This window comes from Ursus arctos, unplaced genomic scaffold (genome assembly GCF_023065955.2).
Source record: "Ursus arctos isolate Adak ecotype North America unplaced genomic scaffold, UrsArc2.0 scaffold_16, whole genome shotgun sequence".
Lineage (NCBI taxonomy): Eukaryota > Metazoa > Chordata > Mammalia > Carnivora > Ursidae > Ursus > Ursus arctos.
Window position 1 is genome coordinate 46,751,823 of NW_026622830.1, and position 12,150 is coordinate 46,763,972.

General features: G+C 44.9%; 1 long non-coding RNA gene across 1 annotated transcript; it reads left to right on the top strand.

Annotated features, from left to right (window-relative positions):
• The first annotated feature begins 3,514 nt into the window (after window positions 1–3,514).
• Window positions 3,515–11,768, top strand: LOC125283120 (uncharacterized). The gene is made up of 3 exons (XR_007190723.2): window positions 3,515–3,597; window positions 11,432–11,503; window positions 11,695–11,768. It is a non-coding gene; the product is annotated as an uncharacterized LOC125283120 (long non-coding RNA).
• Window positions 11,769–12,150: the final 382 nt, after the last annotated feature.

Consider the following 12,150-nt stretch of genomic DNA (forward strand, 5'->3'; position numbering starts at 1 on the left):
CAGGGGTGTGAACAAAGGGCAGGAGGCAGGAGTGGAGAATGAGACAGGGAAGTGAATGTTTCTAACCTACTGCTTACCAAGCTTTGTACCAGGTTCTTTTATATGTGCTTCCTTATTTAATTTTCAGACAATCCTGGGAGGCATTACCCGTGTTTTGTAGATGTTGAGTTCAGTCAGGGTATGCAAACCGAGTCTGTTCCTTTTTCGTGGAAGTGGAAAGTGAGCTGAGTGTGGAGACTGCAGTAGGGTCTAGAAAGCAGTGGGTGAGGCCCAACAGGGAACAGAGAAAGAAGGGAGTGATGGGTATGAAGCTGGAAACGCCATGAGCCCATCCAGCCAGGGCAGGAGCTGGGAAGGGGCATCAGTGTTTGCTCTGCCAGCCGAGCACAGATAGCATGAAAATCACTGGGCTTGTCACTATCTGTAAGCACCCAGGTAGTCCTGCAATTGTTCTTGTAACCTTCAGCTTACACTAGCTTCTCAGTAACATTCAGTGATTCCAGTCCCAAAGATCTAAATTTAGAAGGACTAAATCAATTATAAAATACATTCAAGGTTTCAGTGTTGATTCTTCAAGAAAAAAAATGAGTGTAGATAATACATTTTTCTAATGATATGATTATTGGTGGGCTTAGTGATCCTGACCTGAAGGAGTTTCTTAAAACAACATAAATAACTGAAGGGAAAAAGGCTCTTCTTGGCTCTGTTGTGGAATCCTTTGGGGATTCTAAAGCTGAGTTATTAAGCAGTCTGAATTCTCAACATTTAGTCAGGCATTCGTCATTAGCTGGCCTGGATAAATGAGAGCTTTGTTCCTTCCAGAATTTAAATTTCTCCTCTTGGGAACAGAAGAGAGCAGGATAAAGGATTTTATTGTCAGCCAACTCTCTTATACTTAAGACTGAGTGGCAGAAAGCTCAGGCTTGCTGGCGTGGCTACTTGACTCTACTGCATGGGGAGGAAACAGTGTCTGGAACATACAGGAAAAGGCCTTTCCTGCACTGGAGAAGTTAGACTAGGGCTCTTGGTCTGGGAATCCATGTGGAATCCACTAAATACACATCCCTCCAGGAAAGTGGTGTCCAGACACAGGTTTTCTTTTTCCTCTGTTTCATGTTGCACGCATGTTCCTTCAGTACCCACAATCAGCAGGCAGTCCTGACCGCCACCCAGAGAAGTCCACTTGTGAGCAGGGCCTTCACTGAGAAATGGGGGTTTCCTTAGTTCCAGTACTTCCTGCTCCAGGCACTTCCTCTTTCACTTCCTCACCTAGGGACTGGAATAGCCTGGCCCAGCCCTAGGAGGAAGTCTGAGCCGCCTTCTTTCCCCTCTCACTTCCCACTCTCCAGCCTTGAGCACCCGCTGAGGACGGCTCTGAGGGTGGACTGGCCACTCTCCCTGTGTTTACTTTGTGGACCTGCAGTCCAGATGGAGAGGGAGGGCAGCAGTGTGGGGTCTGCAACTTGGAATTGACCAGAAAGACCTGCCCCAGGAGGTGCTGGAAGCTGTCCAGAAACCAGGCTGGGACTTCCCTTACCTTTGGGCCATCCTTCCCTGCATGTGCCTCTTTGGAGAGGGGTCTGAGAGAGGAGGAGGGGAAATGGTGTGACACAAAGCAAGCCCCGTGTAGAGTGCCTGATATAATCTCCCTGGGGAAAATGGGCTTGAACATCACAAGATGACAGATAACAGGATGTTGTAACACAGAGGCTGCCCATAGCACAGCGGTGTGAGGCCAAGGCAGGGAACCCAGTGAGAAAGCAATCTCAGGACTGGGTCTATCCCTGCTAACAAATGGGGATGGGACTCTGGTGACAAGGTAGACAGAGCTGGTGAGCAGCACCCCAGACAGGACAGTGGGTGCCCTTGAAGTCTATCCCTGTCCAGGGATTGGGTGCTGTAGAGGGGGCCTCTCAAACTTGCATGTGCACAGGAAGTGCCTGCGGAGCTTGTCAAAATGCAGGTTCTGATTTGGTAGTTCTGGGGTGGACGTAAGAATCCGCATTTCTGACATGTTCCCAGGTGAAGTCCATGCTGCCGTACTATGGACGTGGCATGCTGCAGACAGAAGGCATGGGCAGCAAGCACATTATTAGTGATGTTGAGTCGATCCTGGGCTGCTGTGCTTCTTGTCGGACGATTTGCTGGTTTCCTTGTCTGGCTAACCCAGCACTTAGAGGTGCATGTACGTAGGAAGGTTTGGCTAGGGCTAAGTGCCAGTGCTTCCAAGGAGCCGTGACTAGCATTGCACTAGTGCCCTTAACAAGCACAAGTGAAATTTGTTCAGCCACCGTGCAACGCAAAATGCGTTGCATACATTTTATATAATATCATAAAAGCAATGACTTTAAATTAGTCTTTATTATCAGAAGCCTCCAATTACTGTAAATCTAGCAATCCTAGTTATTTCTCAGAAATGCATTGAGGGAAAACAAACAAATAAAAAAATCTTCCAGAGTAGCCTAGTGAATTTTTTGCTCATTTATACCACTGAAACAATCTTAGCCAAACTTAAAATTTTATTATGGTTCTATACTGTATATTTGAATTCTTAATGTTTACTTTTCTAGGCTATCTAGCATCTGAGCCTGCTTCCGCTTTGGGGTTCCCCCTTGTGTGTATTCTGGAGGAAGTCAGGGTTCCAGCCCCTGCTATGCAAGCTGAGCAAGCCAGACACCTCTTCCTGTCTCCTGGAAGGTAGGACACAGATACCTGCCTTTGGATAGGCCAATCAGACATTTTGATTATGGATATGAAGTTGGGAACAGGTAGACAAAGGGACGAGGATGGTTTAAGAGGAAATGGGGTGACACAGTGTCCGTAGCTGTTGTGCAGCATTGGTGGGCATACTTGCCACCCATTGCATCACGGTGCTAAGGGTATGTCCATGTCCTAGAGGTGGCAGGAGCTGCGCCTTAACCAGGTGCTTCATGAGGTGTGACCTTGGCTGTGTTCTGGCTGCCTGATGCCCTCTGTCTGTGCTCATGTGAGTCTGGCTATCCAGGCTTCCCTTAAGTTTCAGAACCACCTCATTTCCTTTCAAATAAATCCCTTTTCTCTTAAGCCATTTAGACTTGATTTCAATTACTTGCAGGGCTCTGTGCTCCTTTCCATTAGAAAAATCCCACTATAGGTAAAAAGAAAACACTGATTAGTTTCCTCACTTGTTGTGCCATTAACTGCTGACTCAGGAACTTCTGGGATTTCTGATAATTTTCAGTAAAACGACAGTACAGCCCTGTATGGTGACTAACATAATATAATAAAAAATCATTAAAAAAAAACAAAAAACAAAAAACAAACCCGACAGTACAGCCATTGTAAGCTATAATTAGAACACAACTACAAGCCATTTGGTTGTAATTCCTAGAGCATGATTTGTGTGTGTTAAATAATTTAATAAGTATCTTGTCCAACTACCATGTGCTAATTTGCTGGAGGACATGCTTCCAGCAGGGCATTGCTCCATCTACTTGATACCCAGATGCACTAATGAAGACAGCGGCAGTGAAAAGACCAGCATCTTCAGTGACAGTGATAGTTCCCTCCACTGGACTACTTGCTAACTAACTGATTGAAGGTGACACATCTCCCCAGGTAAGCTGTTGGCATTCCTCAGGATTCCATTTCCAGACAGTATCAGGCACAATGACATTAAATCAAATCATCATGGTGTTCTCTCATGTGTGATCAGCTATCACTCTCGATGAAACTTCACTGCTCACTGACATTCTCAAATAGATGCCATACAAATGCCCCTGGGTTGTACGGCTAGCAGACAAAAGGAGAGAAGAAATTATGTTGATGCTTACTGCACATTTTCAATTTCCAGCTCCTCACCTTGGTACAAGTGTTGCATTAATTGTACCAGCGACTGAGGCCAGAATGGGAAGACCTTTCATTTTAAGGCTTCCCCCTCCTGGCTCACTCTACAGTGCCTCCAAGGACAATGAGAAATGTACTCTCTTTCGACATTTTAGGCAGAAATCCAAGACAAAGCCACCTCAAATCTGAACTACGGGATCACGAGTGCCATGTTACTTCTCTAATGATGAATGTGAACAGTTAATCACTATTAACTGGAACTTAATTGAGTGAAAATAAAAATTAAGAAGCTAACACCTTTAAGTGTCAGAATCCAACACTGAATTCCTCCAGGCTTGATGAGATAATTGAAGGAATTTCTGAAACTTCCCAAACCCCTGGTTTAATGTGTGGCTTAGGAAATGCTGATTGGGCACTGAGAGAAAGTTACAAGAAGTTACACACATGCACACACATGCGCACGTGCACACACACACACACACACACACACACACTCTCATAGGCTGGCATGGCTGGGCCTTCTTGGTATGGGACACGGAGGTATGCCACTCCTCCAGGAGGTATGGATTTTACCTGGCTTCTCCCATGTGGCCTGCTCCCTTCGCCTTCCAGGCATCTGGCTTGGAAACATGTGCTGTGCTGCATAGAAACATGAATCTGAGGCTTTAGGCCATCATGGCACTGATGCGGGAACAGAAGGCAAGCTGAGGGCAAAGCAGAAACTGACACCCCCCCCCCCCCCCCCCCCCCCCCCCCCCGCCATGGGGTGTATGTGACATTCCTCAGGCACTCCTGGCTGCCCTAAAGGACAAAGAAATCATTAACCTATAGAGACCACAGTCCTGCAAGACCTGAGTCTCCCTCAGTTTACAAATGTCTTAGCGATCTACAGGAACAAAGCATTTCTATCAGTAACCCAGCTTCCGGAAGGAAATGTAGATACAATTAAATGTCCTTCTAATCGGCAGCCTCCAGGAAGTTCCCAACTACCTTCTTGTTAATGCCCTACTAGAGGGGTAAACAACCTCAACTTGACAATGGCAAGGCCTCTGGTATCCTGCGAGTCTTCTTTAACATATGAAAGTACTCTCTTGAAACCTCCCTTTTTCCTTACCTCCCCCAACCCCATAGTATATAATCAGCCACTCCTCACAACCCCGGGCAGCAGCTCTTTCTGCCCAAGGGTCCTGTCCCCGTGCTTTAATAAACCACCATTTTGCACCAAAGATGTCTCAAGAATTCTTTCTTGGTCGTTGGCTCCGGACTCCACCCCACTGAACTTCACCGATATCCCACAACCTCATCAGCACCGTCTGCTGCATCGCTCCAGACATCACAGACAAGCTTGGTTCATCTGAATGAAGAAACTGAATGACATAGGGGCTTAAGGAAATGATGGAAGTTTTGAGATTTGTTTCTAGTAAGAGCTGGGTGGACAGGGGCTTCACAGGGTCTCTGTAATTCTGGGTCCCTGTAGCCTGCTGCCTCAGAGACTTCACCTGAACCCTGAACTACCTCACTCCTGTCATCCAATCCAACCCCAGGTGTGGCTCAGCCCCTTGGTGAGTTAGGAACACAGCACCAGGGGCAAAGGTAGAGGTGGGAGGTGGGAGGTGGGAGGTTGAAAAAACTCAGGCCTTTGAACTTGGCTGGGACATGGGAGTGTCCCAGGCATGAAAACGGTGGGAGATGAGCCAGGACATGACCGACCCTGGCCCACATCTTTCTTCATCCCAGCAAACTATCATTGAGGAAAAAATCTAATAGTGGAAAATGGGAATCTAGAGCAAAAAGTGTAGGTGAAGCCAAGTGTATGCATGTCTCTTGTTTGCAATTTCTTTTATGTTTCTATGTGTGACCTGTCTTATGTATAATGTGGTTTGAACTGAGGACTTAAAAGGCTTCCCGTCAACAGCCCTATTACTGAATCTGGTTCTTGAAATCATGCAGCAAAAGTAAGCTATTTTTCTTTGTTTCATTTCTGGAATTCACCTTCCTTTTGCTTTTATTCCCTCTGAAATGCTCAGGTCATCCATAGAAAAGGGAAGACGCTGCCCAACCTCAGGCGGCTGTGGTTTCCTGGGGGCGTGTGCTGTGGCAGAGCTCCCTGAGCTCTGTGTTGATGGCTACAGAGATTATGGACAAGAAACAGTCAACACTGCCCTTGTACTTCAGCACCGAGGGAAGCGATTCTTCTTGTGAAATGAGTGTACTGCATGGTATTTAGGGAATGAAGTATTTTGTAGTGGGTGGATCCCATGTCTGAACTCAAGGGAGAACCCTACAGGGGTTTCCGAGGTGCCTTCTCTGCACGTCTTCAGTAATGCATCTGCTGGTGGGTGGACGTGTGTTACTGTGGAATTACTTCTGTTTGAGGTTGTCATTTGCATTTTTTTTTACCTTGTAATAGTAATTCCAACTTATGGTTATTTATTTTTTATTCTGTTCAGTTAGCCACTGTATAGTACATCATTAGTTTTTGATGTAGTGTTCAATGATTCTTTAGTTACGTATTATACCCAGTGCTCATCACAGCACATGTCCTTTATGATGCTGTTCACCCTTGAAGCCACACTAACTCCCTTCAGGCCCTGCCTGGGAGTGCATGTTAAAGTGAAGGACACGGATTCCAGTGCCATGGCTTTAATGCTGCAGCCAGCCCCCTCTCTGTAGCAAGCAGAGGATTCCTGCTACAGTACAGGCTGCTGGTGCCCTGCCCAGCTGCCTCATGCAGCTGGCACACCTGTTCTTTATTCTTGAGATGCTGGCTGCTAGGAGCTCACACTTACACCTTTCTGAAGGGGTGCTCCTTGGCTAAGGGGAGCAGCTTCACCCAGACATTTTTGGGGGGTGCCTGCTTTCTCACTAGAGGCCCTTGGCCAGGGACTGGGGTATGGAACCTGTTCCTCCAGGGGGCACAACTTCTGTGGTGTCACTCACTCCAGGGACCCCAGGGGTCACCCTGAGGCTGGAGCTCACCTGAAACCCACCTCTGCTTCCTCTGCTTTTTCCTGCTTCCCTCCTCACTCCCGCACTAGATTCTCCTGGGAGTACTCCTTCAGGAAAGCAGTTTTGCAAGCATCTCGCCATGGGCTCTGCTTCTAGACAACCCAATACGAGGCCACCACGAACAAAGCAGGGCAGGGATGAGGCACGCTACAGTTCCTCACACAGGGAAGGATGGCAGATGAAAAGGGACCTCTGTAAAAACAAGGTGGTCATGCCTTCTTCAATCACCAGGTTCAACTGAAAGCAAAAGGAACTAAGAGTTGTTCCAGCTGGTGTTTCATTTATTCCATGATAGGAAAACCAATACCAAGAATAAATGTGGAAAATGTATATTGTGACTCTGGGTTACATGAGGAAGGAGAAACCTGGTGGTGCACTGGAAGGGCTGCTCGGTTTATTCCCAACCTGGTGATTATTTCTCATAACGGAGAAAATTGAAAATCAGTCAGGTCTTGCTCTTCATTCTTATTCCTGCAGTGTGTAGGGGAGTCCAGACTGAGCTTCCCTGGACCAGGATGGCTCACAGGCACGAGGTACAGACCCTCCTCTCTTCTCCCTCAGCACCCTTTCCTTTCCAGGCTGCCTCAACCACGCTCAGGGCTCCAGACAGGACAGCCACATCTTCCACTGCCTGCTGACATAGTCACTGTTTGTTTTGCAGGCACCACCCATGTCTAGCCTTAATAAGTTCATCATTTTAGCCCACAGCCTGTCCCTCGACCAGTGCCTCCATCTCAGTTAATGGCACCACCATTCTCCATGATTATTCTGACTGGAGACATAGCAGTCACCACCAGACACATTATTTCATCTCTCAGTGTCTCAGTTTCTTCATTTGTGAACCAGGGATAATGATGATACCCTGCACAAGTGAGTCTTTACTGCAATATGCTGTGTAACAAGCAGTGACATGATCTCACTGGAGTAGGACAATTACCCTCTATTTTTCACCCATCTGTAGTCTAGCTGGGAGTCAGCTCATCTGCAATGGGATTGTCTGGGCTGGCTCTGCTCCATGTCTTTCATCCTTCAGCATGGACCAAAGGCCTAGATTTTCCAAATTCTCTCACAGCAATGGCAGATGCACAAAGGGACGAGCTAAAATGTACACTTTTTAAGGCTTTTGTTATATTCACTTGCTAGCATTACATTGTGTAAAGCAAGTCACATGGTCCAGCCCACCTGAAGTGGTGAAGTTAAACTCCAGCATGGTGGTGGTAGGGGAAGGAGTGGATATTTTTTAACAATAATCCATAGTGGCACAATAGTGTGCCGTACCGCCTCATAGGGTTGTCAGGAGAATTGAATTAGATAAATGCTTAGAACAGTGCCTGGTATTTCGTTCTTCCCTTCTTTTTTCTTTTCTTACTTCTTTCTCTCCTTCCTTACCTTATCTATCTACCCATCTACCTACGTACGTATCTACCTACCTATCTGCATATATTGTTCCCTCTGTATTCTTCATCTTTCCCTAGCCAGGTAAAATTGAAGACACACAAAGTTCTCATAAATACATTTAAAAAATATCATTCCTACAGCCACAGCTATAAGAAAGCTCATGGATGTCCCTTGACTGAATTATCTTTAAAGTTCCCTGCTATAATTCTTACTTCTTCTCCTTTGCCCTCCAACCTACTGCAGCAAGAATCACGTGTGATTCTTGGCTTAAAGCCTTCAATGGCTTCTAACTTAAATTAAAACTCTAGTTAGTATACAGCATGACATATAACATTGTCTGTGATCGTGCTCCTTCTTGCTTCCTGATGTATCCAGCAGGTGGTTGGGTTCTGGCCTGGGTTGGTCTTTAGGGTAAGACTGCAGACTGTATGTGGACATTTTCTTGCAATCCTGTATGCACTGGTCCTGGATCTCTTTTGAGTCCCTTGGAAGGCTGATGCTATCTGATACAGCTTGATGGGTTCTGAATATACCAGCGTTTTGGAAAGAGGATGGAAGCTGGAGAGGAGGAGACAGGTAGGAGAACAATGAAATATAGACTGGATTCAGGAGAAAAGAGTTGAGGTCTAAGCTAACATAGCAATCATGGATTGCAGAAGACACCACCCAGCCTATGGATCAAGGATATCGGACTTTTCTGAATCCCAAGATAGATGGAGTGCAGTCTTTGCTATGAGAGGTGGTCAGAATGTTCTGAATGTATCAGTTATCTTTGCTGTACAAGAAACCCCCCCAAACATATTGGCTTAAAACAATATGAGCTGTTGTTTCTCACAATTCCCTAGTTGTGTGTAGGTCTCTTCTGCTGATTTCTCCTGCGTTCATTTATGCGATTGCATTCAGTTAGACTGTAGATCAGAGGATAGACTTAGCAGACACAGTTGGATATCGCTTTCCATGCAGTGTTTCACCCTCAAAGAGGATATATGGTACTTCTTCACATGAGGAAGCTTTCTGAGAACAAGCTCCAATGAGTAAGCCTGGCTTCAGCCTCAAGGAACACCATGTTTGCTAATGTCTCAGCCAAAGCAGGTCACGTGGACATGCCCAAAACTGGAGTGGAAGGGGCTTATAGGATGTGGGTGTCCCCAGGCCTGATGCACTGAAGGGCCATTAATATATCCAACTGCCACACTTACATGGAACTCAGTAGAAGAGTCATGACTTCAGACTTGTCGTTTTAAGGACTACTATTTGAAGAAAATTAAGTTTCCGTTAATATGTGGACAGGGAAGATTTGTTTTTCTTAATTAGGTATTAAGGTACAGAGGAAGATTAAAGGTCTGGAGTCAGGAGAACTGAGTTCATCCTGTCTCCATATTTATTCATCATATGATCTGATCAAATCCGTCCTGGGTTGGATTAGAAAAGGGATAATCAAACAGAATGGGGTTAGCCAACCTGGAAAATCACCAGTCCTGTTTGTTTCTCTTGTGCATCAGTCTATAAACCTAGAAATGGATTCAATTTTCCTAAATTAGTCTGTATTTTCTTACCTAAAAGTATAAACAGTCAATGACTCTTTGCATTCCTTTTACCTCTTTGTGTCTTAGCATTTTATTTTAGGTTTAGGGCATGGTTTGAGTGTTTGGGCTGGGCTTTTCCTCTTTTCCCTGAATGATGTGCTGTAATGAGGTAATGGTCTTCCTATGTTTGGGGGTAGGTACCCAGTAGTGAAGACACACTTGCTGTGATTTGCACAAGCGATCAGGATTACTTATATTTTTCTGTTTCTCCAAGTAGATATGGGCACCAGCTAGGATTTGTTAGAAGGAAACATTTGAGGCTCCTGTTTCTGGTGTTCAGTTACCACCTTAGTTACTTCTTATGGAATGTGAGTTGTTATAGGAGCAGGAAACTGCTCATCTGGGAAAAGATTTAAAAAGATGCAATATGGAAAATGGGCTGAATCATGTATTAGTTTTTGTTGTATAACAAACATCTTAACATCTCAGTGGTTTATAGCAACAAATATTCCCTCTCATGCTCTCAAATCCACGGGTGGGCTCTCGTTCATCTGATCTGATCTGCACAGTTTGTGTCTCTCTTTATGCTTAAGGGGCGTTGGCTGTCTGGATCGGGTTTTTCTCGTGGAGACTCAAAGCAGAGCAGAAGGACCATCCAAATCACACATACACAGTAAAACTTCTGTGTGTTTTTCATGTTTGTTAACATTCTGTTGGCTCAAGCAAGTCACATGACCATTCTCAAAGGAAATGAGGTGGGGGATTCTGCCACATTTTCTAGAATGCCACGCTGCAAAGACCACATGGCAGAGGGCATAGATGTGTAATTTCTATTTCAGCCAGGGCGACAGTTGTCCATGTCTTATCACATCTACCAAATCTTAGAGAAAACAAGATTCTTCTCAGAATGAGCATGTGTCATTGCGTGCACATTCCCATGGAGCTGTGAATTTCATGTTGACAGCTGACTACACTTCTATTGGCAAAACTGCCTCTTCTTTATCTTCTCTTCACTACTCCCAGATGTCTGGGAAGCCATGGCTCCTAAGTAGGGGTTCTCTAAGTGATGACAGCTTCCCTTTCCAGGGTCTCAGCTTCCTACTCTATAAAAATGGAGAGATTAAAGGGCATAATCTAGCGAAGTCCTTCCTAGCCCAAAGCTTTGTGATTTATTAATTACTGAGTTCTTCATGATGAAGCATTCATCCCTCTTCCTGTCCTACCCCCAAGCCACTCTTGGGACATGTAGTTACAGTGCTATCTCAATCACAGCCAAATCCTAGTGTGGGGTGTTGGGTGTCAGAATGGGTGTGTATCTTGTGAAAACCCAGGGATAAACAGAAGAACGAGAATGGGAAATAGCAATGAATCCATCCCCTGGCACAGGGAGGTGCAGTATGGAATGAGATGATGCAGTCTGGCTGAAGCAAAGGACCCTTTCTTTCTCAGCCCCTCTGCCCCTGTACCACTTCTACCACTACAGTCCCTTCCACCCTCAAGCTCCCATCACCCTGTTCCAAAGAAACAATCAAATGTGGAAGCTACTGAAATTTATCCTTAATAATTAGCTGGCTTGAAAATTAAAAAGCACATGGCTTGGCTATCTCCTCCAAACATGCTATGCTGTGTTGGGGAAAACACAGTGTGTTTCTGTGTTTCTTGTGTTTGTGTAGTGTGTTTCTATGATGTCTTAGCCATCTGACCCATCCAAACTGTGGACCCAGATTGGAACTCTCAGTGCTCAGGTAGGACATTACTCTAATTTTAATTTCTATTTTTTATTGGTAACTTTTAATTTAAATAATTTCAAGCTTATAAAAATCTTCAAGAATAATACAAAGAACTCTTTTATACCCTTCACCCAGGTTCTCCAATTGCTCACATTTTGCTAATTTGCTTTATCCTTCTTGTTTTACACATATGCATATAATTATAGGTTTTTCTGAACCATATGAGAGAAAGTTGCAGACATGATGCCTTTACCCTTAAACACTCCTATGTGTGTCAAAGGACAAGGACATCCTCTACACCAACTTGGCATAATGATCTCAATCATGAAAGAATGTGAGTAAGTACTGTTGTCTACTTTGGACTCCATATAGTTTATCAGTTGTATTTATCATGCATCCATGTAGTTTATCAATTGCTGTCACGCCTTCTTAGTCTCCTTTATTCTGGAACAGCTTCTCAGTCTTTCATGTCTTTATGATCCTTCATTTTTGAAGAGTACAGGCCAACGGTTTCACAAAATGTCTTCAGTCTGAGTTTGTCAATGGGTTAGATTCAGGATATTCATTTTTGGCGGGAAAATTATAAAAGTGATGTTGTGTCATCCGTACCTCATACCAGGAGGCTCGTAATCTCATTTGTCTCATTGCTGTTGCAGGTTAAC